The 26,547-nt window shown below is 47.3% G+C and overlaps 2 protein-coding genes across 2 annotated transcripts in view; one reads left to right on the plus strand and one right to left on the minus strand.

Annotated features, from left to right (window-relative positions):
- LOC118936449 (leucine-rich repeat and transmembrane domain-containing protein 2) overlaps positions 1-19,717 on the minus strand; it is a 64,695-nt gene extending 44,978 nt beyond the window's left edge. Inside the window, exon 1 of the mRNA XM_090214998.1 lies at positions 18,849-19,717. The gene's annotated coding sequence lies outside the window, so the exon portion shown is untranslated. The remainder of the gene's footprint in view (positions 1-18,848) is intronic.
- The window catches only part of LOC118942985 (calcium voltage-gated channel auxiliary subunit alpha2delta 4a), a 244,532-nt gene that overhangs the window by 149,451 nt on the left and 68,534 nt on the right, over positions 1-26,547 (plus strand). The gene's annotated exons all lie outside the window — the stretch shown is intronic.

Genomic DNA, 26,547 nt, shown 5'->3' on the forward strand with positions numbered 1-26,547 from the left:
GAGGGGCCAGTCACCACTCTAGTGATGAAGGCCGAGCGGGGCCAGTCACCACTCTAGTGATGAAGACAGAGAGGGGCCAGTCACCACTCTAGTAATGAAGACAGAGAGGGGCCAGTCACCACTCTAGTGATGAAGGCAAAGAGGTGCCAGTCACCACTCTAGTGGTGAAGACAGGGGGGGGGGGGCAGTCACCACTCTTGTGATGAAGGCAGAGCGGGGGCCAGTCACCACTCTAGTGATGAAGACAGAGTGGGGCCAGTCACCACTCTAGTGATGAAGGCCGAGCGGGGCCAGTCACCACTCTAGTGATGAAGACAGAGAGGGGCCAGTCACCACTCTAGTGATGAAGACAGAGTGGGGCCAGTCACCACTCTAGTGATGAAGACAGAGTGGGGCCAGTCACCACTCTAGTGATGAAGGCCGAGCGGGGGCCAGTCACCACTCTAGTGGTGAAGACAGGGGGGGGGGGCAGTCACCACTCTTGTGATGAAGGCAGAGCGGGGGCCAGTCACCACTCTAGTGATGAAGACAGAGTGGGGCCAGTCACCACTCTAGTGATGAAGGCCGAGCGGGGCCAGTCACCACTCTAGTGATGAAGACAGAGAGGGGCCAGTCACCACTCTAGTGATGAAGACAGAGTGGGGCCAGTCACCACTCTAGTGATGAAGACAGAGTGGGGCCAGTCACCACTCTAGTGATGAAGGCCGAGCGGGGCCAGTCACCACTCTAGTGATGAAGACAGAGAGGGGCCAGTCACCACTCTAGTGATGAAGACAGAGTGGGGCCAGTCACCACTCTAGTGATGAAGGCCGAGCGGGGCCAGTCACCACTCTAGTGATGAAGACAGAGCGGGGCCAGTCACCACTCTAGTGATGAAGACAGAGTGGGGCCAGTCACCACTCTAGTGATGAAGACAGAGTGGGGCCAGTCACCACTCTAGTGATGAAGGCCGAGCGGGGCCAGTCACCACTCTAGTGATGAAGACAGAGTGGGGCCAGTCACCACTCTAGTGATGAAGACAGAGTGGGGCCAGTCACCACTCTAGTGATGAAGGCCGAGCGGGGCAAGTCACCACTCTAGTGATGAAGGCTGAGCGGGGCCAGTCACCACTCTAGTGATGAAGACAGAGAGGGGCCAGTCACCACTTTAGTGATGAAGGCAGAGCGGGGCCAGTCACCACTCTAGTGATGAAGGCTGAGTGGGGCCAGTCACCACTCTAGTGATGAAGACAGGGAGGGGCCAGTCACCACTCTAGTGATGAAAGCTGAGCGGGGCCAGTCACCACTCTAGTGATGAAGACAGAGAGGGGCCAGTCACCACTCTAGTGATGAAGACAGCGCGGGGCCAGTCACCACTCTGGTGATGAAGGCAGAGTGGGGCCAGTCACCACTCTGTTGATGAAGGCAGATCGGGGCCAGTCACCACTCTAGTGATGAAGGCAGAGAGGGGCCAGTCACCACTCTAGTGATGAAGACAGAGAGGGGCCAGTCAGAATGAAGTGTGTCTCAGTTGATCAGAAATAGCCCCGAGGTCATCTTACTACATGAATGATAGTAGTGTGGGTCTTGGCAGTTTCCACAAACACGCTCCCCCTCCAAAGGGACTGGCCCCTGCCAGCTCTGTCTGAGAGAGGAGGTGGAGAGAAAGGAGGAAGAGACAACTGAAGAGAAAAGGCAGAAGAAATGGATGTGGAAAGAGGGAATGGAAGATAAGGGAGGAGAGAGAAAGAAGGAAGGTGAGAGAGCGAGCTATTGGGTGAAATACTACAGTGTGACAAAACAGAAGCAATACATTTGTTTGTTTTTTTCACCTTTATTTAACCAGGTAGGCCAGTTGAGAACACCTTTATTTAACCAGGTAGGCCAGTTGAGAACACCTTTATTTAACCAGGTAGGCCAGTTGAGAACACCTTTATTTAACCAGGTAGGCTAGTTGAGAACACCTTTATTTAACCAGGTAGGCCAGTTGAGAACACCTTTATTTAACCAGGTAGGCCAGTTGAGAGCAAGTTCTCATTTACAACTATTTACAACTGCCACCTGGCCAAGATAAAGCAAAGCAGTGCGACAAAAACAACAACACAGAGTTACACATGGGATAATCAAACATACAGTCAATAACACAATAGAAAACTCTATGTACAGTGTATGCAAATGTAATAAGATTAGGGAGGTGAGGCAATAAATAGGTCATAGTGGCTTATAGTTAGTGAATTTGTGACCTGTTGCCACAACAAAATGGCAACCAGTGAAGAACAAACACCATTGTAAATACAACCTATATTTATGTTTATTTATTTTCCCTTTTGTACTTTAACTATTTGCACATCGTTACGACTCTGTATTGAAACTTCTGAGAAATGTTAGCTGTTCATTTTTGATTGATTATTTCACTTTTGTTTATAATCTATTTCACATGTTTCCCCATGCCAATGAAGCCCTTTGAGTTGATATCAGAGTACTGGGAGAGAGATCAGATTACTGAGAGAGGGAAGGAGAGAGAGAGATCAGATTACTGAGAGAGGGAAGGAGAGAGAGATATCAGAGTACTGAGGGAGGGAAGGAGAGAGATATATCAGAGTACTGAGAGAGGGAAGGAGAGAGATATCAGATTACTGGGAGAGGGAAGGAGAGAGATATATCAGAGTACTGAGAGAGGGAAGGAGAGAGAGATATCAGAGTACTGAGGGAGGGAAGGAGAGAGAGATATCAGAGTACTGAGAGAGGGAGAGATATTAGATTAATTAGAGAGAGATATCAGATTACTGAGAGAGGGAAGGAGAGAGAGATATCAGAGTACTGAGAGAGGGAAGGAGAGAGAGATATCAGAGTACTGAGAGAGGGAGAGATATTAGATTAATTAGAGAGAAATATCAGATTACTGAGAGAGGGAAGGAGAGAGAGATATCAGAGTACTGAGAGAGGGAGAGATATTAGATTAATTAGAGAGAGATATCAGAGTACTGAGAGAGGGAGAGATATTAGATTAATTAGAGAGAGATATCAGAGTACTGGGAGAGGGAGAGATATTAGATTAATTAGAGAGAGATATCAGAGTACTGGGAGAGGGAGAGATATTAGATTAATTAGAGAGAGATATCAGAGTACTGGGGGAGGGAGAGATATTAGATTAATTAGAGAGAGATATCAGATTACTGAGGGAGGGAAGGAGAGAGAGAGATCAGAGTACTGGGGGAGGGAGAGATATTAGATTAATTAGAGAGAGATATCAGATTACTGAGGGAGGGAAGGAGAGAGAGATATCAGAGTACTGGGGGAGGGAGAGATATTAGATTAATTAGAGAGAGATATCAGATTACTGAGGGAGGGAAGGAGAGAGAGAGATCAGAGTACTGGGAGAGGGAGAGATATTCGATTAATTAGAGAGAGATATCAGATTACTGAGAGAGAGAGATATCAGGGTACTGAGGGAGGGAAGGAGAGAGAGATATCAGAGTACTGGGAGAGGGAGAGATATTAGATTAATTAGAGAGAGATATCAGATTACTGGGAGAGGGAAGGAGAGAGAGATATCAGAGTACTGGGAGAGGGAGAGATATTAGATTAATTAGAGAGAGATATCAGATTACTGAGAGAGGGAAGGAGAGAGAGATATCAGAGTACTGAGGGAGGGAAGGAGAGAGAGATATCAGAGTACTGAGAGAGGGAAGGAGAGAGAGATATCAGAGTACTGGGAGAGGGAAGGAGAGAGAGATATCAGAGTACTGGGAGAGGGAGAAATATTAGATTAATTAGAGAGAGATATCAGATTACTGAGAGAGGGAAGGAGAGATATATATCAGAGTACTGAGGGAGGGAAGGAGAGAGAGATATCAGAGTACTGAGAGAGGGAAGGAGAGAGAGATATCAGAGTACTGAGAGAGGGAAGGAGAGAGAGATCAGATTACTGAGAGAGGGAAGGAGAGAGAGATATCAGAGTACTGAGAGAGGGAAGGAGAGAGAGATATCAGAGTACTGAGAGAGGGAAGGAGAGAGAGATATTAGATTAATTAGAGAGGGAAGGAGAGAGAGATATCAGATTACTGAGAGAGGGAAGGAGAGAGAGATATCAGAGTACTGAGAGAGGGAAGGAGAGAGAGATATCAGATTACTAAGAGAGGGAAGGAGAGAGAGAGATCAGATTACTGAGAGAGGGAAGGAGAGAGAGAGATATCAGATTACTAAGAGAGGGAATGAGAGAGAGAGATCAGATTACTGCGAGAGAGGGAAGGAGAGAGAGAGATATCAGATTACTAAAATAGGGAAGGAGAGAGATAAGAAACAGAGAGATGGAGAGAGGTCTGGCTAGTCAGGCTACCCTGTTGTTCAGACAGACAGAGAGGTAAGCACTGTGGGGATTCTACCTTGGCGGGATAGGAGAGAGGAGGGGGGTCTGGCTAGTCAGGCTACCCTGCGGTTCAGACAGACAGAGAGAGGTAAGCACTGTGGGGATTCTACCTTGGAGGGATAGGAAGGAAAACAGGTCTGTGTTTCTGGGGAGAGAGTGGTAGCTCTCTGACACACTGAGCCCCCAACACCCACTGACTTTCTGACTGTCTGATTATGTCAACTTGAAACCTTATTAAATATCACTGCTTTTCCATCTTACTGCAGTCTTGATAAACCGTATTAAATATCACTACTTATCCATCCTACTGCAGTCTTAAAGAAGACTGATCCTACTGCAGCCGTAAAGAAGACTGATCCTACTGCAGTCTTAAAGAAGACTGATCCTACTGCAGTCTTAAAGAAGACTGATCCTACTGCAGTCTTAAAGAAGACTGATCCTACTGCAGTCTTAAAGAAGACTGAACCTACTGCATTCTTAAAGAAGACTGATCCTACTGCAGTCTTAAAGAAGACTGAACCTACTGCAGTCTTAAAGAAGACTGATCCTACTGCAGTCTTAAAGAAGACTGATCCTACTGCATTCTTAAAGAAGACTGATCCTACTGCAGTCTTAAAGAAGACTGATCCTACTGCAGTCTTAAAGAAGACTGAACCTACTGCATTCTTAAAGAAGACTGATCCTACTGCATTCTTAAAGAAGACTGATCCTACTGCAGTCTTAAAGAAGACTGATCCTACTGCAGTCTTAAAGAAGACTGATCCTACTGCAGTCTTAAAGAAGACTGATCCTACTGCAGTCTTAAAGAAGAGTGATCCTACTGCAGCCTTAAAGAAGACTGATCCCACTGTGTTATTCTGTCGAGCATATGGTAGACAAAACATAAACAACACCTCCCCCTCACCAGCCCCCCTTTTCCCCTCAGAGCAGCTTCAACTCGTCAGGTCATGGACTCTACAAGGTGTCGAAAGCGTTCCACAGGGATGCGGGTCCATGTTGACCCCAATGCTTCCCACAGTTGTGTCCAATTGTCTGGATGTCCTTTGGGTGGTGGGTCGTTCTGGATACACACAGGAAATCCAGCAGTGTTAGTGGTCTTGACTCACTCAAACCGCTGTGCCTGACACCTCAGAACGTTCCCCGTTTAAAGGCACTTCAATCTTCAGCTTCACCCATCCACCCTCTGAATGGCCACACAGGCTCCTCCCCTTCATCGATGCTGATAGGCTGACAGTGTGTGTTGGAGGGGCCAGCTCTGGATGCTGACTGGCTGACAGTGTGTGTGTTGGAGAACACAGGAGGTCTGGATAGAAGCTGTGCTGATGTGAGCGGTCTGATGAACACACAGCTGAACCTCTCCACTCTCTCTCTTAGTACTTTAACAGAGGAAAATTAGCCCGAACAACCGGTGCCCCCGCACATTGACTCTGTACCGGTACCCCCTGTATATAGCCTCCACATTGACTCTGTACTGGTACCACCTGTATATAGCCTCCACATTGACTCTGTACTGGTACCACCTGTATATAGCCTCCACATTGACTCTGTACTGGTTCCACCTGTATATAGCCTCCACATTGACTCTGTACTGGTTCCACCTGTATATAGCCTCCACATTGACTCTGTACTGGTACCACCTGTATATAGCCTCCACATTAACTCTGTACCGGTACCCCCTGTATATAGCCTCCACATTGACTCTGTACTGGTACCACCTGTATATAGCCTCCACATTGACTCTGTACCGGTACCCCCTGTATATAGCCTCCACATTGACTCTGTACCGGTACCCCCTGTTTATAGCCTCCACATTGACTCTGTACCGGTACCACCTGTATATAGCCTCCACATTGACTCTGTACCGGTACCCCCTGTATATAGCCTCCACATTGACTCTGTACCGGTACCCCCTGTATATAGTCTCCACATTGACTCTGTACTGGTGCCACCTGTATATAGCCTCCACATTGACTCTGTACCGGTACCCCCTGTATATAGCCTCCACATTGACTCTGTACCGTAATACCCTGTATATAGCCTCCACATTGACTCTGTACCGGTACCCCCTGTATATAGCCTCCACATTGACTCTGTACTGGTACCACCTGTATAGAGCCTCCACATTGACTCTGTACCGGTACCCCCTGTATAGAGCCTCCACATTGACTCTGTACCGTAATACCCTGTATATAGCCTCCACATTGACTCTGTACTGGTACCACCTGTATATAGCCTCCACATTAACTCTGTACCGGTACCACCTGTATATAGCCTCCACATTAACTCTGTACCGTAATACCCTGTATATAGCCTCCACATTAACTCTGTACCGTAATACCCTGTATATAGCCTCCACATTAACTCTGTACCGTAATACCCTGTATATAGCCTCCACATTAACTCTGTACCGTAATACCCTGTATATAGCCTCCACATTAACTCTGTACCGTAATACCCTGTATAGAGCCTCCACATTGACTCTGTACCGTAATACCCTGTATATAGCCTCCACATTGACTCTGTACCGTAATACATTGTATATAGCCTCCACATTGACTCTGTACCGTAATACCCTGTATAGAGCCTCCACATTGACTCTGTACCGTAATACCCTGTATATAGCCTCCACATTGACTCTGTACCGTAATACCCTGTATAGAGCCTCCACATTGACTCTGTACCGTAATACCCTTTATATAGCCTCCACATTGACTCTGTACCGGTACCCCCTGTATATAGCCTCCACATTGACTCTGTACCGTAATACCCTGTATATAGCCTCCACATTGACTCTGTACCGTAATACCCTGTATATAGCCTCCACATTGACTCTGTACCGTAATACCCTGTATATAGCCTCCACATTGACTCTGTACCGTAATACCCTGTATATAGCCTCCACATTGACTCTGTACCGTAATACCCTGTATATAGCCTCCACATTGACTCTGTACCGTAATACCCTGTATATAGCCTCCACATTGACTCTGTACCGTAATACCCTGTATATAGCCTCCACATTGACTCTGTACCGTAATACCCTGTATATAGCCTCCACATTGACTCTGTACCGTAATACCCTGTATAGAGCCTCCACATTGACTCTGTACCGTAATACCCTGTATATAGCCTCCACATTGACTCTGTACCGTAATACCCTGTATAGAGCCTCCACATTGACTCTGTACCGTAATACCCTTTATATAGCCTCCACATTGACTCTGTACTGGTACCACCTGTATATAGCCTCCACATTGACTCTGTACTGGTACCACCTGTATATAGCCTCCACATTGACTCTGTACCGTAATACCCTGTATATAGCCTCCACATTGACTCTGTACCGTAATACCCTGTATAGAGCCTCCACATTGACTCTGTACCGTAATACCCTGTATAGAGCCTCCACATTGACTCTGTACCGTAATACCCTGTATAGAGCCTCCACATTGACTCTGTACCGTAATACCCTGTATAGAGCCTCCACATTGACTCTGTACCGTAATACCCTGTATAGAGCCTCCACATTGACTCTGTACCGTAATACCCTGTATATAGCCTCCACATTGACTCTGTACCGTAATACCCTGTATAGAGCCTCACTACTGTTTTTTTTTTATTTAATTGTATTTCTTTCTTTATCTATTGTTTACCTAATACCTATTTTTTTTCCTTAAAAATAGCTCTGTTGGTTAGGTAAGCATTTAACTTTATAAGGTCTACTACACCTGTTGTATTCGGTAAGGTCTACTACACCTGTTGTATTCGGTAAGATCTACTACACCTGTTGTATTCGGTAAGGTCTACTACACCTGTTGTATTCGGTAAGGTCTACTACACCTGTTGTATTCGGTAAGGTCTACTACACCTGTTGTATTCGGTAAGGTCTACTACACCTGTTGTATTCGGTAAGATCTACTACACCTGTTGTATTCGGTAAGGTCTACTACACCTGTTGTATTCGGTAAGATCTACTACACCTGTTGTATTCGGTAAGGTCTACTACACCTGTTGTATTCGGTAAGGTCTACTACACCTGTTGTATTCAGTAAGGTCTACTACACCTGTTGTATTCGGTAAGGTCTACTACACCTGTTGTATTCGGTAAGATCTACTACACCTGTTGTATTCGGTAAGGTCTACTACACCTGTTGTATTCGGTAAGGTCTACTACACCTGTTGTATTCGGTAAGATCTACTACACCTGTTGTATTCGGTAAGGTCTACTACACCTGTTGTATTCGGTAAGGTCTACTACACCTGTTGTATTCGGTAAGGTCTACTACACCTGTTGTATTCGGTAAGGTCTACTACACCTGTTGTATTCGGTAAGGTCTACTACACCTGTTGTATTCGGTAAGGTCTACTACACCTGTTGTATTCGGTAAGGTCTACTACACCTGTTGTATTTGGTAAGGTCTACTACACCTGTTGTATTCAGTAAGGTCTACTACACCTGTTGTATTCGGTAAGGTCTACTACACCTGTTGTATTCGGTAAGGTCTACTACACCTGTTGTATTCGGTAAGGTCTACTACACCTGTTGTATTCGGTAAGGTCTACTACACCTGTTGTATTCGGTAAGGTCTACTACACCTGTTGTATTCGGTGAGGTCTACTACACCTGTTGTATTCGGTAAGATCTACTACACCTGTTGTATTCGGTAAGGTCTACTACAACTGTTGTATTCGGTAAGGTCTACTACACCTGTTGTATTCGGTAAGGTCTACTACACCTGTTGTATTCGGTAAGGTCTACTACACCTGTTGTATTCAGAGCACGTGACAAATACACTTTGACTTGATTTGATAACACGAGTTAGGGAGAGCATCCAGAGCGTTTCTCCAAACCGACTCTGAGAAGCCATTTTAGGACAGGCACAGTGGTACGACCTGTTGACCTTTACCTTCAACTATAAATACTCCTGTTGACCCCTGACCCTGCAGTCAGGTGACGGGAGACGGAGAGCACATCAGTCAACAGCAGAAAGAGGAAACCCCCCACCATAATAGGACAGGTACCTTTCCTTCAAATTCAGTCTGTAAATACTCCTTCCTGTTGACCCCTGACCCTTGACAACTGCCTTCCGAGGACAGTGTCACCGCAGTCGAAGAGTTCACCTACGCTTCCCATTTCTCTGAAGCGTCTCGAAAACCTCCAAATATAAATACCCCCTGACCTCTGACCCCTGACCCCAGTGACAGAGATGAGAGAGGGTAGGTCAGAGGGCTAGGTGGAATATTCTGGTCTACATTTACAGACAGACTGCAAACGCTGAAATGTCTGAAGTGACGGATTGTAACTCTCGTGGACGATCCTTACTGTCTTAGAGTCATTTACTACAACCATGGTTAGGTTACTGTATATCACTCCTCTGGCGAGAGGGAGAGACTTAGTGCTAATAGCTCTCTTGGGAGGGTTGGAGAAAACATCCAGATTGGCTCCTTAACCTGCGGTGTCCCTCTGGAGGAGTTAGTGCCATCATTAGATATGTTACTGCCTCTCCACCCTGAACACCAGGCCACAAGCAGAGATGTTACTGCCTCTCCACCCTGAACACCAGACCACAAGCAGAGATGTTACTGTCTGTCCACCCTGAACACCAGACCACAAGCAGAGATGTTACTGTCTGTCCACCCTGAACATCAGGCCACAAGCAGAGATGTTACTGCCTCTCCACCCTGAACACCAGACCCCAAGCAGAGATGTTACTACCTCTCCACCCTGAACACCAGGCCACAAGCAGAGATGTTACTACCTCTCCACCCTGAACACCAGACCACAAGCAGAGATGTTACTACCTCTCCACCCTGAACACCAGACCACAAGCAGAGATGTTACTGTCTGTCCACCCTGAACACCAGGCCACAAGCAGAGATGTTACTGCCTCTCCACCCTGAACACCAGACCACAAGCAGAGATGTTACTACCTCTCCACCCTGAACACCAGACCACAAGCAGAGATGTTACTGTCTGTCTCCCTGAACACCAGACCACAAGCAGAGATGTTACTGTCTGTCCACCCTGAACACCAGACCACAAGCAGAGATGTTACTACCTCTCCACCCTGAACACCAGACCACAAGCAGACAGCAACATTATCCAACACATCTCTCCTCTCTCCAGTTCTACCTCCACCTTCTCTTAATTCAGTAGACTTTATTGACACGGCCAGTTAAACGACTTCCATTGTGTTGGTCTACATATGACAACAATGGTGGTACCAGCATCAATAAGACATCAGTAATAATAATAGTAGTTGAAATGGGATTACCATTAACACCAACTACAACAACAATGTTAATGAGAATAACAATACATTAAATCAATAGTAGAAGACCAGTCTCAACCTGACTGAGAAGACCCTCATCCTGTGGTGATACGATCTAGACTGTCTGTTATTCTAGACAGGTGTGTGATGATAAGGTCCAGACTGTTGTTCTAGACAGGTCTGTGGTGATACGGTCCAGTCTGTTATTCTAGACAGGTGTGTGATGATACGGTCCAGGCTGTTATTCTAGACAGGTCTGTGATGATACGGTCCAGACTGTTATTCTAGACAGGTGTGTGAGGATACGGTCCAGACTGTTATTCTAGACAGGTGTGTGATGATAAGGTCAGACTGTTGTTCTAGACAGGTCTGTGGTGATACGGTCCAGACTGTTGTTCTAGACAGGTGTGTGATGATACGGTCCAGTCTGTTATTCTAGACAGGTGTGTGATGATACGGTCCAGTCTGTTATTCTAGACAGGTGTGTGATGATACGGTCCAGTCTGTTATTCTAGACAGGTGTGTGAGGATACGGTCCAGACTGTTATTCTAGACAGGTGTGTGATAATACGGTCCAGACTGTTGTTCTAGACAGGTGTGTGATAATAAGGTCCAGACTGTTATTCTAGACAGGTGTGTGATGATACGGTCCAGACTGTTATTCTAGACAGGTGTGTGATGATAAGGTCCAGTCTGTTATTCTAGACAGGTCTGTGATGATACGGTCCAGACTGTTATTCTAGACAGGTCTGTGAGGATACGGTCCAGACTGTTATTCTAGACAGGTGTGTGATAATACGGTCCAGACTGTTATTCTAGACAGGTCTGTGATGATACGATCCAGACTGTCTGTTGTTCTAGACAGGTGTGTGATGATAAGGTCCAGTCTGTTATTCTAGACAGGTGTGTGATGATAAGGTCCAGTCTGTTATTCTAGACAGGTGTGTGATGATACGATCCAGACTGTCTGTTATTCTAGACAGGTGTGTGATGATACGGTCCAGACTGTTATTCTAGACAGGTGTGTGTGTAATACACTCCTGTCTTTTTGTCTGTCTACCAGCCTGTTTGTCTACCAGCCTGTTTGTCTACCAGCCTGTTTGTCTGACTGCCTGTTTGTCTACCAGCCTGTTTGTCTACCAGCCTGCTTGTCACCCAGCCTGTTTGTCTACCAGCCTGTTTGTCACCCAGCCTGTTTGTCTACCAGCCTGTTTGTCTGACTTCCTGTTTGTCTACCAGCCTGTTTGTCTGACTGCCTGTTTGTCTACCAGCCTGTTTGTCTGACTGCCTGTTTGTCTACCAGCCTGTTTGTCTGACTTCCTGTTTGTCTACCAGCCTGTTTGTCTGACTTGCTGTTTGTCTGACTTGCTGTTTGTCTACCAGCCTGTTTGTCTGACTTGCTGTTTGTCTACCAGCCTGTTTGTCTGACTTCCTGTTTGTCTACCAGCCTGTTTGTCTGACTGCCTGTTTGTCTACCAGCCTGTATGTCTACCAGCCTGTTTGTCTGACTGCCTGTTTTTCTACCAGCCTGTTTGTCTACCAGCCTGTTTGTCTGACTGCCTGTTTTTCTACCAGCCTGTTTGTCTGACTGCCTGTTTTTCTACCAGCCTGTTTGTCTACCAGCCTGTTTGTCTACCAGCCTGTTTGTCTACCAGCCTGCTTGTCACCCAGCCTGTTTGTCTACCAGCCTGTTTGTCACCCAGCCTGTTTGTCTACCAGCCTGTTTGTCTGACTTCCTGTTTGTCTACCAGCCTGTTTGTCTGACTGCCTGTTTGTCTACCAGCCTGTTTGTCTGACTGCCTGTTTGTCTACCAGCCTGTTTGTCTGACTTCCTGTTTGTCTACCAGCCTGTTTGTCTGACTTGCTGTTTGTCTGACTTGCTGTTTGTCTACCAGCCTGTTTGTCTGACTTGCTGTTTGTCTACCAGCCTGTTTGTCTGACTTCCTGTTTGTCTACCAGCCTGTTTGTCTGACTGCCTGTTTGTCTACCAGCCTGTATGTCTACCAGCCTGTTTGTCTGACTGCCTGTTTTTCTACCAGCCTGTTTGTCTACCAGCCTGTTTGTCTGACTGCCTGTTTTTCTACCAGCCTGTTTGTCTACCAGCCTGTTTGTCCACCAGCCTGTTTGTCTGACTGCCTGTTTGTCTACCAGCCTGTTTGTCTACCAGCCTGCTTGTCACCCAGCCTGTTTGTCTACCAGCCTGTTTGTCACCCAGCCTGTTTGTCTACCAGCCTGTTTGTCTGACTTCCTGTTTGTCTACCAGCCTGTTTGTCTGACTGCCTGTTTGTCTACCAGCCTGTTTGTCTGACTGCCTGTTTGTCTACCAGCCTGTTTGTCTGACTTCCTGTTTGTCTACCAGCCTGTTTGTCTGACTTGCTGTTTGTCTGACTTGCTGTTTGTCTACCAGCCTGTTTGTCTGACTTGCTGTTTGTCTACCAGCCTGTTTGTCTGACTTCCTGTTTGTCTACCAGCCTGTTTGTCTGACTGCCTGTTTGTCTACCAGCCTGTATGTCTACCAGCCTGTTTGTCTGACTGCCTGTTTTTCTACCAGCCTGTTTGTCTACCAGCCTGTTTAACTGACTGCCTGTTTTTCTACCAGCCTGTTTGTCTACCAGCCTGTTTGTCTACCAGCCTGCTTGTCACCCAGCCTGTTTGTCTACCAGCCTGTTTGTCACCCAGCCTGTTTGTCTACCAGCCTGTTTGTCTGACTTCCTGTTTGTCTACCAGCCTGTTTGTCTGACTGCCTGTTTGTCTACCAGCCTGTTTGTCTGACTGCCTGTTTGTCTACCAGCCTGTTTGTCTGACTTCCTGTTTGTCTACCAGCCTGTTTGTCTGACTTGCTGTTTGTCTGACTTGCTGTTTGTCTACCAGCCTGTTTGTCTGACTTGCTGTTTGTCTACCAGCCTGTTTGTCTGACTTCCTGTTTGTCTACCAGCCTGTTTGTCTGACTGCCTGTTTGTCTACCAGCCTGTATGTCTACCAGCCTGTTTGTCTGACTGCCTGTTTTTCTACCAGCCTGTTTGTCTACCAGCCTGTTTGTCTGACTGCCTGTTTTTCTACCAGCCTGTTTGTCTACCAGCCTGTTTGTCCACCAGCCTGTTTGTCTGACTGCCTGTTTGTCTACCAGCCTGTTTGTCTACCAGCCTGCTTGTCACCCAGCCTGTTTGTCTACCAGCCTGTTTGTCACCCAGCCTGTTTGTCTACCAGCCTGTTTGTCTGACTTCCTGTTTGTCTACCAGCCTGTTTGTCTGACTGCCTGTTTGTCTACCAGCCTGTTTGTCTGACTGCCTGTTTGTCTACCAGCCTGTTTGTCTGACTTCCTGTTTGTCTACCAGCCTGTTTGTCTGACTTGCTGTTTGTCTGACTTGCTGTTTGTCTACCAGCCTGTTTGTCTGACTTGCTGTTTGTCTACCAGCCTGTTTGTCTGACTTCCTGTTTGTCTACCAGCCTGTTTGTCTGACTGCCTGTTTGTCTACCAGCCTGTATGTCTACCAGCCTGTTTGTCTGACTGCCTGTTTTTCTACCAGCCTGTTTGTCTACCAGCCTGTTTGTCTGACTGCCTGTTTTTCTACCAGCCTGTTTGTCTACCAGCCTGTTTGTCCACCAGCCTGTTTGTCTGACTGCCTGTTTTTCTACCAGCCCGTTTGTCTGTTTTTTGTTTATTTATTCATTAGGATCCCCATTACCCAGAAGCAGCAGCTACTCTTCCTGGGGTCCACAAGGAAGTCTAACTGCCTCTCCGGTTTCACTGTTTTCTGTACTGACCTCAACCTCCTCAGAGAGTGTTCCAGACCTCTGTGAACGCTCTCCTCTTCCCTCTGCTTCTCTTCCCCTTCCATTTTAAACAGGACGTAGATCTCTGACTTGAACCCTTTAACCAGGGAGCTATAAAATGGCTGACGAAGTGTAAACAAACTTGTAGGCTCTGTTTCACCCATGTAAAAGGACAGGATTTGGAAACAGTCATGTGACCCCAGATGCGCTCTTGAACACTGTTTTTATTTTCCAGATCAGAAGTTGTTTGGTTGGTTGACAGGTTTGGAGGTCAGTCTCTATGGCGCTAAAGTCGTCTGTATTCTCAGAAGGCTTTTTATACCACAGTCGATCACTCCCCACACCCGGCCCTTCCAAGACAGAAATATTCGGTGTCAATGTGGCCTGCGTGCTGGTGAGTGGAGGGACAGTCACACCTCTTCTCCTGCTCTCATCCTCCTCCCCACTCCTCCGTCATTCCCCTCATTCCTCCAACCACAAGCTTGCTGTCAGCACATACCTTGTACTAACGCGTACGGTGATACTTGTGCATGTGCGTGTGTGTGCGTGTGTGTGTGTGTGCATGTGTGTGTGCGTGTGTGTGTGTGTGCGTGTGTGTGTGTGTGTGTGACACCTTTCTCACTAATATCACAGCAGTAAACAAACACCCCCTCCAGTCAGTCACCCCAGCTGTCCTCTTCCCCTCTTCATGTCAGTCAGTAGATAGTATTATATACACACACATGGCCATACGGATGTAATGAGATGAAACCCTGGCCTCGCCTCCTGAGTCAATAACGTCTGTACAGTGTGTTGCTGCTTGGAACAAAGCAGCCATGCTAACAAAGGGAAGGCAGCCTGCAGCTCCAACTATCAATTATTGAGGGTATCCACACAAAGGAGCGGAGAGAAACTGGAGCTAGAGAGATAGGACTAGAGAGATAGGACTAGAGAGATAGGAGTAGAGAGATAGGAGTAGAGAGATAGGACTAGAGAGATAGGACTAGAGAGATATGAGTAGAGAGATAGGACTAGAGAGATAGGAGTAGAGAGATAGGAGTAGAGAGATAGGACTAGAGAGATGAGTAGAGAGATAGGACTAGAGAGATAGGACTAGAGAGATAGGACTAGAGAGATATGAGTAGAGAGATAGGACTAGAGAGATAGGACTAGAGAGATAGGACTAGAGAGACAGGAGTAGAGAGATAGGAGTAGAGAGACATGAGTAGAGAGACATGAGTAGAGAGACAGGAGTAGACAGACAGGAGTAGAGAGATAGGAGTAGAGAGACAGGACTATAGAGATAGGACTAGAGAGATAGGAGTAGAGAGATAGGACTAGAGAGATAGGAGTAGAGAGATAGGACCAGAGAGATAGGACCAGAGAGATAGGAGTAGAGAGATAGGAGTAGAGAGATAGGACTAGAGAGATAGGAGTAGAGAGACAGGACTAGAGAGACAGGAGTAGAGAGACAGGACCAGAGAGATAGGAGTAGAGAGACATGAGTAGAGAGACAGGAGTAGAGAGATAGGAGTAGAGAGATAGGAGTAGAGAGATAGGACCAGAGAGATAGGACTAGAGAGATAGGACTAGAGAGACAGGAGTAGAGAGATAGGACTAGAGAGACAGGAGTAGAGAGATAGGACTAGAGAGATAGGAGTAGAGAGATAGGAGTAGAGAGACAGGAGTAGAGAGATAGGAGTAGAGAGACAGGACTAGAGAGATAGGAGTAGAGAGATAGGACCAGAGAGATAGGACTAGAGAGATAGAGATAGGAGTAGAGAGATAGGACTAGAGAGATAGGACTAGAGAGACAGGACTAGAGAGATAGACCTAGAGAGATAGGAGTAGAGAGATAGGAGTAAAACTAGGAGCTATAGTAGGACCTAGGAGCTATAGTAGGAACTAGGAGTTATAGTGGGAACTAGGAGCTATAGTAGGAACTAGGAGCTATGTTAGGAACTAGGAGCTATGTTAGGATCTAGGAGCTATAGTAGGAACTAGGAGCTATGTTAGGAACTAGGAGCTATGTTAGGATCTAGGAGCTATAGTATGAGTAACTGTAGTGTGTGGAGACTAGCTAGCTGCCAATACACTCTGTAAACAAAACATAAACTCACATACTGGTACCTGCCAAAATAAAGGAAACTCTTGGGTAAATGACAGACAGAGCGTACCGTTCAAAAGTTTGTGGTCACTTAGAAATGTCCTTGTTTATTTTTAAAGAAAAGCTCATTTTTTCGTATATTAAAATAACATTATATTGATCAGAAATACAGTGCAGCTTCATGAAATAGCAAAACACCAGTCTCAACGTCAACAGTGAAGAGGCGACTTCGGGATGCTGGCCTTCTAGGCAGAGTTCCTCTGTCCAGTCTCAACGTCAACAGTGAAGAGGCGACTCCGGGATGCTGGCTTTCTAGGCAGAGTTCCTCTGTCCAGTCTCAACGTCAACAGTGAAGAGGCGACTTCGGGATGCTGGCCTTCTAGGCAGAGTTGCAAAGAAAAAGCCATATCTCAGACTGGCCAATAAAAATAAAAGATTAAGATGGGCAAAAGAACACAGACACTGGACAGAGGAACTCTGCCTAGAAGGACAGCATCTCGGAGTCGCCTCTTCACTGTTGACATTGAGACTGGTGTTTTGCGGGTTCTATTTAATGAAGCTGCCAGTTGAGAACTTGTGAGGCGTCTGTTTCTCAAACTAGACTTGTCCTTGTCCTCTTGCTCAGTTGTGCACCGGGGCCTCCCACTCCTCTTTCTATTCTGGTTAGACCCAGTTTGTTCTGTGAAGGGAGTAGTACACAGCGTTGTATGAGATCTTCACTTTCTTGTCAATTTCTCTCATGGAATAGCCTTCATTTTCTCAGAACAAGAATAGACTGACGAGTTTCAGAAGAAAGGTCTTTGTTTCTGGCCATTTAGAGCCTGTAATTGAACCCACAAATGCTGATACTCCACATACTCAACTAGTCTAAAGAAGACCAGTTTTATTGCCTCTTTAATCAAAACAACCGTTTTCAGCTCTGCTAACATAATTGCAAAATTGTTTTCTAATGATCAATTAGCCTTTTAAAATGATAAACTTGGATTAGCTAACACAACATGCCATTGGAACACAGGAGTGATGGTTGCTCTGTACACCTATGTAGATATTCCATTAAAAATCTGCCGTTTCCAGCTACTATAGTCATTTACAACATGAACAATGTCTACACTGTATTTCTGATCAATTTTATGTTATTTTAATGGACAAAAAAAATGCTTTTGTTTCAAAAACAAAGACATTTCTAAGCGACCCCAAACTTTTGAATGCCCAGGGGCCCATTGTTGTGTCTACCACGGCTAGAAGAAGGGGTCTCAGTGGCTTTGAAAGAGGGGTCTCAAAGAAGCATAGGGGGTTTAAAGTCTGTGTGTGTGTGTGTGTGTGTGTGTGTGTGTGTGTGTGTGTGTGTGTGTGTCACCAGATCTCAACCCAATTGAACATTTATGGTAGATTCTGAAGCGGTGCCTGAGACCACCGTCAACAAAACACCAAATTATGAAATAATGGTGTCACATCCCTCCAATAGGGTTCCAGACACTTGTAGAATCTATGTCCAGGTGCATTGATGCTGTTCTGGCTGGTGGAGACCCAACGCCCTAGTAAGACACTTCATGGTTCCTTTATTTCCGCAGTTAACTGAACATACAGGGCATGGTTTAGATTATCACACACACATACACACATACACACATACATACACACACATACACACACACACACGCACGCACGCACACATACACACATACATACACACACACACACACACACACACACACACATACACACATACACACATACATACACACACATACACACATACACACACACACATACACACACACACACACACACACATACACACACACACACACACACACATACACACATACATACACACACATACACACATACACACACACACACACACATACACACACACACACACACACACACACACACACACACACACACACACACACACAGTCTACATCTCACTCTCGCTCTGTGTGTGTGTGTGTTTCTACTGGTGACAATGTTGTCAGACATCCCTGATATACAGCATAATTTCACACACACACACACACATCCACCGATCATTAAGACCTGTGGAGTATTGAGTTGGAGGAAACAATGTAGCCCACCACACAGTTAAAGGGAATACATGTAACATCTTTAATGTACATCAGGAAAGAATCAACAACTGTCATTCACATGTGACAATTAAACACTTATTGTCTATAAGGCAAAGCCATCTTGACAATTTGTGCGTTATTTGCGTGTGGTTGTTTTAGTGTGTAGCTATGTGTTTAGATTTTGTGTGTGTGTGTGTGTGTGTGTGTGTGAGTGTGAGTGAGTGAGTGAGTGAGTGAGTGAATGTGTTTATTTTTGAAAGAACACAGAGGGTGGCGAAAGAGAACCAAAACACTCACCTTCCAAAATACCAACCACCAACCCCAACGCCAAAACCAAAACGGACGCAAAAAAATCTATCCTAACATAAAGAAACGGAGAGAACGAGCTGTTGGTATAATCCTCACATCGATCTCCGGCCGGCAGCAACAACCAATCACATTTAAAAAGGAACGATTGTAGAGAAAAAGGATGGTGAAAAATGAATGAGGAGATGAGGAGGAAGGAGGATGAAGTCCTTTGGAGGAAGAGAAGTTTAATCCTTAGAGAGGTCGGTTTGTTGCCATGACGAGGTTAGCCTCCCCAGTATAAATATATCCCAGTACAGTACATCTGCCTCCCAGTGTAGTCTCTCCCAGTCCAGTCCAGTACAGGGATTGTGTTTCCGCCTGCCTGTCTGCCTGCTAGCCCTTCTGTGTCGCTATGTTTCTGATTCCTCTGCTTCAGCGTGTGCCAGTATCCAGCGGATGTCTTTGTGTGTGTGTGTGTGTGAGAGAGAGAGAGAGAGAGAGAGAGAGAGTGTGTGGTTTTGTGTATTTGTGTGCAGTCGTGCATGCGGCAGGAGTGTGTGTGTGAGTGTGTTGAGTGTGTGAATGTGTGTGAGGCGCAGCTTGTCAAAAATAGTAACATTAGAGTGTGTTGCTTCTGTCTGAGCTGAGAGAGAGAGAGGGAGGGAGAGAGAGGGAGAATATCAGCTGATCTCACAGCAGATATAAATCTTCCTCCAGGCTCTTCTCTTCCTCCTCCTTTTTCCCTCTTTTTATTATCTAATTTTGTTCGGTTCGCTCTTTTGACTCATTTCATTTTCTCAGTCCCTCACGTTAGGTGGTAGGCTGGCTCTGCATGTATCCGTTTGTGTGTGTGTGAGTGTTCGCCTGTGTGTGTGAGTGAGTGTTTGCGTGTGTGTGTGTGTTTGGCAACGGGTAGACAGGGAAAGACGAGTCGTTTGCAAGAGTCATTGAGAAAGAGAGGGATGGGCTTTTTAAATGGAGGACAAACAGAGAGAGATGGATGAGAGCGCGATAGGAGAGAGGAAGAGAGAGAGAGAGGCAGGGGGAGAGAGAGAGGCTGGGGGAGAGAGAGAGAGAGGGGGAAGGGGAGAGAGAGGCAGGGGGAGAGAGAGGCAGGGGGAGAGAGAGAGAGAGAGAGAGAGAGAGAGGGGGGAAGGGGAGAGAGAGGCAGGGGGAGAGAGAGAGACAGGGGGAGAAAGAGGCAGGGGGAGAGAGAGAGAGGGGGGCAGGGGGAGAGAGAGGCAGGGGGAGAGTGAGAGAGAGGCAGGGAGAGAGTGAGAGAGAGAGAGAGAGAGAGAGAGAGGGGAAAGGGGAGAGAGAGAGGAAGGGGAGAGAGAGAGGGGAAGGGGGAGAGAGAGAGTGAGGCAGGGGGAGAGAGAGAGGGGAAGGGGAGAGAGAGAGAGAAAGGCAGGGGGAGAGAGAGAGGAAGTGGGAGAGAGAGAGGAAGGTGCAGAGAGGTGGAAGAAGAGTGAGAGCAGGGTGGTATTTAGGGTAAAGGAACTGGCAGGTGTGTGTGTGTGTGTGTGTGTGTGTGTGTGTGTGTGTGTGTGTGTGTGTGTGTGTGTGTGTGTGTGTGTGTGTGTGTGTGTGTGTGTGTGTGTGTGTGTGTGTGTGTGTGTGTGTGTGTGTGTGTGTGTGTGTGTGTGTGTGTGTGTTCCTGTGAGGCAGAGAACAGGACTGTGTGCTTCTCATCACCAGCTGAACATGGCTGCTACTGACAGGCTGGACACACAGAGAATCTTCTGTTGTTTATTTATATGTGGTGGAGAGAGGAAGAGAGAGAGAATGATAGCGAGAATGGTAGAGAGAATGATATAGAATGATAGAGAGAATGATAGAGAGAATGATAGAGATAATGATATAGAGAATAATATAGAATGGTAGAGAGAATGATACAAAGAATGATAGAGAATGATAGAGAGAATGATATAGAATGATATAGAATGATAGCGAGAATGATATAGAATGATAGAGAGAATGATAGAGAGAATGATAGAGAGAATGATATAGAAAATGAAATAGAATGATATAGAGAATGATACAAAGAATGATATAGAATGATAGAGAGAATGATATAGAATGATAGAGAGAATAATAGTTCTGTACATGAGTTCTGTACAGCTCAGAGATGGCTTGATGCAGTATAGTGCAGTTATTTAGTGTACAGCTCAGAGATGGCTTGTTGCAGTATAGTGCAGTTATTTAGTGTACAGCTCAGAGATGGCTTGATGCAGTATAGTGCAGTTATTTAGTGTACAGCTCAAAGATGGCTTGATGCAGTGTGTCACATCGAGTGTGTCGTCCTCTAGTCTTTATGGCCCAGCTGGCCGGTTGGGGAGGGTCACAGCACGGGGAAATGAAAGTGTTCCTCTGGCTGGTGATTTTGGTCGTGATCGACCTGAACCGCCTGCCAGAGGAGAGTTTTAGTAGAGTCCTGATGGTGGAGGGGCTTTTGTGAGTCAATCTGCTGTAGAACTGCTCTAGTTGATTGGGCAGTGGGGGGGGGAAGTGGAGAAGTGTTGTTCTAGCCTGACTTCAATCTGCTGTTGGGCTGCATTCGTTCCCCAGGAGAAGATTATGCCGTTTCCTACTCTTTAATAACAGACTAAGATGTGTTGGAGAGGGGAGGAGGAGTAGGTGGAGGAGAGGAGAGGAGTAGGTGGAGGAGAGGGGTGGAGTAGGTGGAGGAGAGGGGAGGAGAGGGGAGGAGAGGGGAGGAGTAGGTGGAGGAGAGGGGTGGAGTAGGTGGAGGAGAGGGGAGGAGGAGTCGGTGGAGGAGAGGGGAGGAGTAGGTGGTGGAGAGCGGAGGAGTAGTTGGATGGGAGGAGTAGGTGGAGGAGGAGTAGGTAGAGGGGAGGGGAGGAGTAGATGGAGGGGAGGAGTAGGTGGAGGAGGAGTAGGTAGAGGAGAGGAGTAGGTAGAGGAGAGGAGTAGTTGGAGGAGGAGTAGGTGGAGGAGAGGAGTAGGTAGAGGAGGGGTAGGTGGAGGAGGAGTAGGTGGAGGAGGAGTAGGTAGAGGAGGAGTAGGTAGAGGAGAGGAGTAGGTGGAGGAGGAGTAGGTGGAGGAGGGGTACGTAGAGGAGGGGTAGGTAGAGGAGGGGTAGGTGGAGGAGGAGTAGGTGGAGGAGGAGTAGGTAGAGGAGAGGAGTAGGTAGAGGAGAGGAGTAGGTAGAGGAGAGGAGTAGGTAGAGGAGAGGAGTAGGTAGAGGAGAGGAGTCGGTGGAGGAGGAGTAGGTAGAGGAGAGGAGTAGGTAGAGGAGAGGAGTAGGTAGAGGAGAGGAGTAGGTAGAGGAGAGGAGTAGGTAGAGGAGAGGAGTCGGTGGAGGAGAGGAGTAGGTAGAGGAGAGGAGTAGGTAGAGGAGAGGAGTAGATAGAGGAGAGGAGTAGGTAGAGGAGAGGAGTCGGTAGAGGAGAGGAGTAGGTAGAGGAGAGGAGTAGGTAGAGGAGAGGAGTAGGTAGAGGAGAGGAGTAGGTAGAGGAAAGGAGTAGGTGGAGGAGAGGAGTAGGTAGAGGAGAGGAGTCGGTGGAGGAGGAGTAGGTAGAGGAGAGGAGTAGGTAGAGGAGAGGAGTAGGTAGAGGAGAGGAGTAGGTGGAGGAGAGGAGTAGGTGGAGGAGAGGAGTAGGTAGAGGAGAGGAGTCGGTGGAGGAGGAGTAGGTGGAGGAGGAGTAGGTAGAGGAGGGGTAGGTGGAGGAGGAGTAGGTAGAGGAGGGGTAGGAGGAGGAGGAGTAGGTAGAGGAGAGGAGTAGTTGGAGGAGGAGTAGGTGGAGGAGAGGAGTAGGTAGAGGAGGGGTAGGTGGAGGAGGAGTAGGTGGAGGAGGAGTAGGTAGATGAGGAGTAGGTAGAGGAGAGGAGTAGGTGGAGGAGGAGTAGGTGGAGGAGGGGTACGTAGAGGAGGGGTAGGTAGAGGAGGGGTAGGTGGAGGAGGAGTAGGTGGAGGAGGAGTAGGTAGAGGAGAGGAGTAGGTAGAGGAGAGGAGTAGGTAGAGGAGAGGAGTCGGTGGAGGAGGAGTAGGTAGAGGAGAGGAGTAGGTAGAGGAGAGGAGTTGGTAGAGGAGAGGAGTAGGTAGAGGAGAGGAGTAGGTAGAGGAGAGGAGTAGGTAGAGGAAAGGAGTAGGTAGAGGAGAGGAGTAGGTGGAGGAGAGGAGTAGGTAGAGGAGAGGAGTCGGTGGAGGAGGAGTAGGTAGAGGAGAGGAGTAGGTAGAGGAGAGGAGTAGGTGGAGGAGAGGAGTAGGTAGAGGAGAGGAGTCGGTGGAAGAGGAGTAGGTGGAGGAGGAGTAGGTAGAGGAGGGGTAGGTGGAGGAGGAGAAGGAGGAGGAGGAGTAGGAGGAGGAGGAGTAGGTGGAGGAGGAGTAGGAGTAGGTGGAGGAGGAGTAGTTAGAGGAGGGGTAGGTGGAGGAGAGGTAGGTGGAGGAGGAGTAGGTGGAGGAGAAGGTGGAGGAGGAGTAGGTGGAGGAGGAGGAGGAGTAGGAGTAGGTGGAGGAGGAGTAGGTAGAGGAGGGGTAGGTGGAGGAGGAGTAGGAGTAGGTGGAGGAGGGGTAGGTGGAGGAGGAGTAGGTGGAGGAGGAGGAGGAGTAGGAGTAGGTGGAGGAGGAGTAGGTAGAGGAGAAGGAGTAGGAGGAGTAGGTAGAGGAGGAGTAGGTGGAGGAGGGGTAGGTGGAGGAGAGGTAGGTGGAGGAGGAGTAGGTGGAGGAAGAGGAGGAGGAGGAGTAGGTGGAGGAGGAGGAGGAGGAGTAGGTAGAGGAGGAGTAGGTGGAGTAGGAGGAGGAGTAGGAGGAGTAGGTAGAGGAGAGGGGAGGGGAGGGGAGGAGAGGAGTAGGTGGAGTAGGAGGAGGAGGGTTAGTTCAGGACAGTAATAAAATGTTGAGTAATGGTTAGGGCAGCTAACACCTAGACAGTAGGTTATACTACACACACACACACACACACGCACGCACGCACGCACGCACGCACGCACGCAAACACACACACACACACACAGAGACTAAGCATTTTACCGTGTGCGCCACGATCAATAAACTTTAATACATTGAATACAACTTTAGGACATTTTAACCTTTTACTATTTGTAAAGGAGCAGGTTGAGTTGTATGGCTGGTTAACGGGAGAGGTCTAGGAGCAGGTTGAGTTGTATGGTTGGTTAACGGAGAGGTCTAGGAGCAGGTTGAGTTGTATGGTTGGTTAACGGAGAGGTCTAGGAGCAGGTTGAGTTGTATGGTTGGTTAACGGAGAGGTCTAGGAGCAGGTTGAGTTGTATGGTTGGTTAACGGAGAGGTCTAGGAGCAGGTTGAGTTGTATGGCTGGTTAACGGAGAGGTCTAGGAGCAGGTTGAGTTGTATGGCTGGTTAACGGAGAGGTCTAGGAGCAGGTTGAGTTGTATGGTTGGTTAACGGAGAGGTCTAGGAGCAGGTTGAGTTTTATGGCTGGTTAACGGGAGAGGTCTAGGAGCAGGTTGAGTTGTATGGCTGGTTAACGGGAGAGGTCTAGGAGCAGGTTGAGTTGTATGGCTGGTTAACGGAGAGGTCTAGGAGCAGGTTGAGTTGTTTTGCTGGTTAACGGGAGAGGTCTAGGAGCAGGTTGAGTTGTATGGCTGGTTAACGGGAGAGGTCTAGGAGCAGGTTGAGTTGTATGGCTGGTTAACGGGAGAGGTCTAGGAGCAGGTTGTATGGCTGGTTAACGGGAGAGGTCTAGGAGCAGGTTGAGTTGTATGGCTGGTTAACGGGAGAGGTCTAGGAGCAGGTTGAGTTGTACGGCTGGTTAACGGGAGAGGTCTAAGAGCAGGTTGAGTTGTACGGCTGGTTAACGGGAGAGGTCTAGGAGCAGGTTGAGTTGTATGGCTGGTTAACGGGAGAGGTCTAGGAGCAGGTTGAGTTGTATGGTTGTTAACGGGAGAGGGAATGACACAATAAGCACACTCACACACACACACACACACACACACACACACACACACACACACACACACACACACACACACATAGACTACGTCAAGGCCTGGGTATGACTAAGGTAATGTTGTCTAGCTATAGAGGATGATGCTGGTGGTTATGTTCTGGAGAGGTGGAGTCCAGGCCTTCACTACAGCTGACAGGTTGATTGTCATCCTTTAGGGCCAACTGAGCTGAGTGTGTGTGTGTGTGTGTGTGTGTGTGTGTGTGTGTGTGTGTGTGTGTGTGTGTGTGTGTGTGTGTGTGTGTGTGTGTGTGTGTGTGTGTGTGTGTGTGTGTGTGTGTGTGTGTGTGTGTGTGTGTGTGTGTGTGTGTGTGCGCGCTACCTTGTGTACCTGTATGGGAGAATATGTCTGTGTGAGTGGGCTTGCTGTGTCTTCCTCTCTCTCTCTCACTGTCTGTCTGTTCAGCGGCAGTTAGCCTAGCGGTTAGCGCATTGGGCCAGTAACCGACAGGTTGCTAGATCAAATCCCCGAGCTGACATGGTAAAGTCGTTCTGCCCCTGAAGAAGGCCGTTCACCCCCTGTTCCTAGGCCGTCATTGTAAATAATTATTTGTTCTTAACTGACTAGTTAAATAAAGGTTAAAAAAAAAACACAATAATAATAGTAAATAAATAAAAGTTTAGGCTATAGTCTCCTCTCTTCTTCCTTCCTCAGCCCTGCACGGTTTGACGACGACCAGCCGCTCTGAACAGTGGTGGCCACATTATCCTCACAAAGCCAAGTGGAGTATTTCATTCATTTGACAGAGTTGTGTTGTCGTTCCTAGCATCACATCCAGATGTTATCAGGATTTCCTAGACGAAAGAGAAGAGAGGGAGGGAGGGGGTTGGGGGTTGTTGAGAGAATAGACTAGTTTCTGATACCCTTTCAGTGACTTGCCACTAAATCCCAGATACAGTACATACAGTATAACCAGAATACTGTAACAAGTAATTATAGAAAACACACAGAAACACAAACAGACATGATACTGTATTGATTTAGATAATCTGTGACAGGATTACTCCTGTTGGATTGACACACACACACACACACACACAGCGGGAGACGAGGAGAATGAGGCACGCTCCTACGACACGCCTCAGAGGTGCCGCCAGGAGCCGTCTGACATCATGTTACCTAAGCAACAGGCAGGGAGAGGGGAGGAGGGCTTGGATTGGCTGGGTGGATGACTCACACTCTGCATTGTAAGCGCTCTCTCTCTCTCTCTCTCTCTCTCTCTCTCTCTCTCTCTATTTCATGCTAACTCTCTCTCTCTCTATTTCATGCTAACTCTCTCTCTCTCTCTCTATTTCATGCTAACTCTCTCTCTCTCCGACTATGTCTACCATTCCCCATTCTCTCCCTCTCTCTTTGTTTCTCTCCCTCTCTCTCTCTCTCTCTCTCTCTCTCTGTCTCTCTCTCTCTCTCTCTCTCTCTCTCTCTCTCTGTCTCCATCTCTCCCTCTCCCTCTCTCTCTGTCTCTCTCTCTCTTTCTCTCTCTCTGTCTCTCTTCTCTCTCTCTCTCTCTCCCTCATATCTTCCTGCCTCCAGTCTCTTGCTCTAGTAATAGGAAAGCTTTAGTGCAAATAGTTTTTCCTGCAGTTTTCTCATCTCCCCTTGATCCCTCACTCCCTCCATCCATTAATTGAGCTGGGGGGAGGGGGAGCGGACTAACAAAGGGTGCTTGGATAGTGATGGCTGTTTAGGCTTGGGGCATCATCCTGAACGGAGACTGGGGCTGGTCCCAAATGGAACCCTTTCCATTTATAGTGCACTA

Source organism: Oncorhynchus mykiss, chromosome 21 (assembly GCF_057628025.1).
Source record: "Oncorhynchus mykiss isolate SJ-2025 chromosome 21, ASM5762802v1, whole genome shotgun sequence".
In the NCBI taxonomy this organism is placed as follows: Eukaryota; Metazoa; Chordata; class Actinopteri; order Salmoniformes; family Salmonidae; genus Oncorhynchus; species Oncorhynchus mykiss.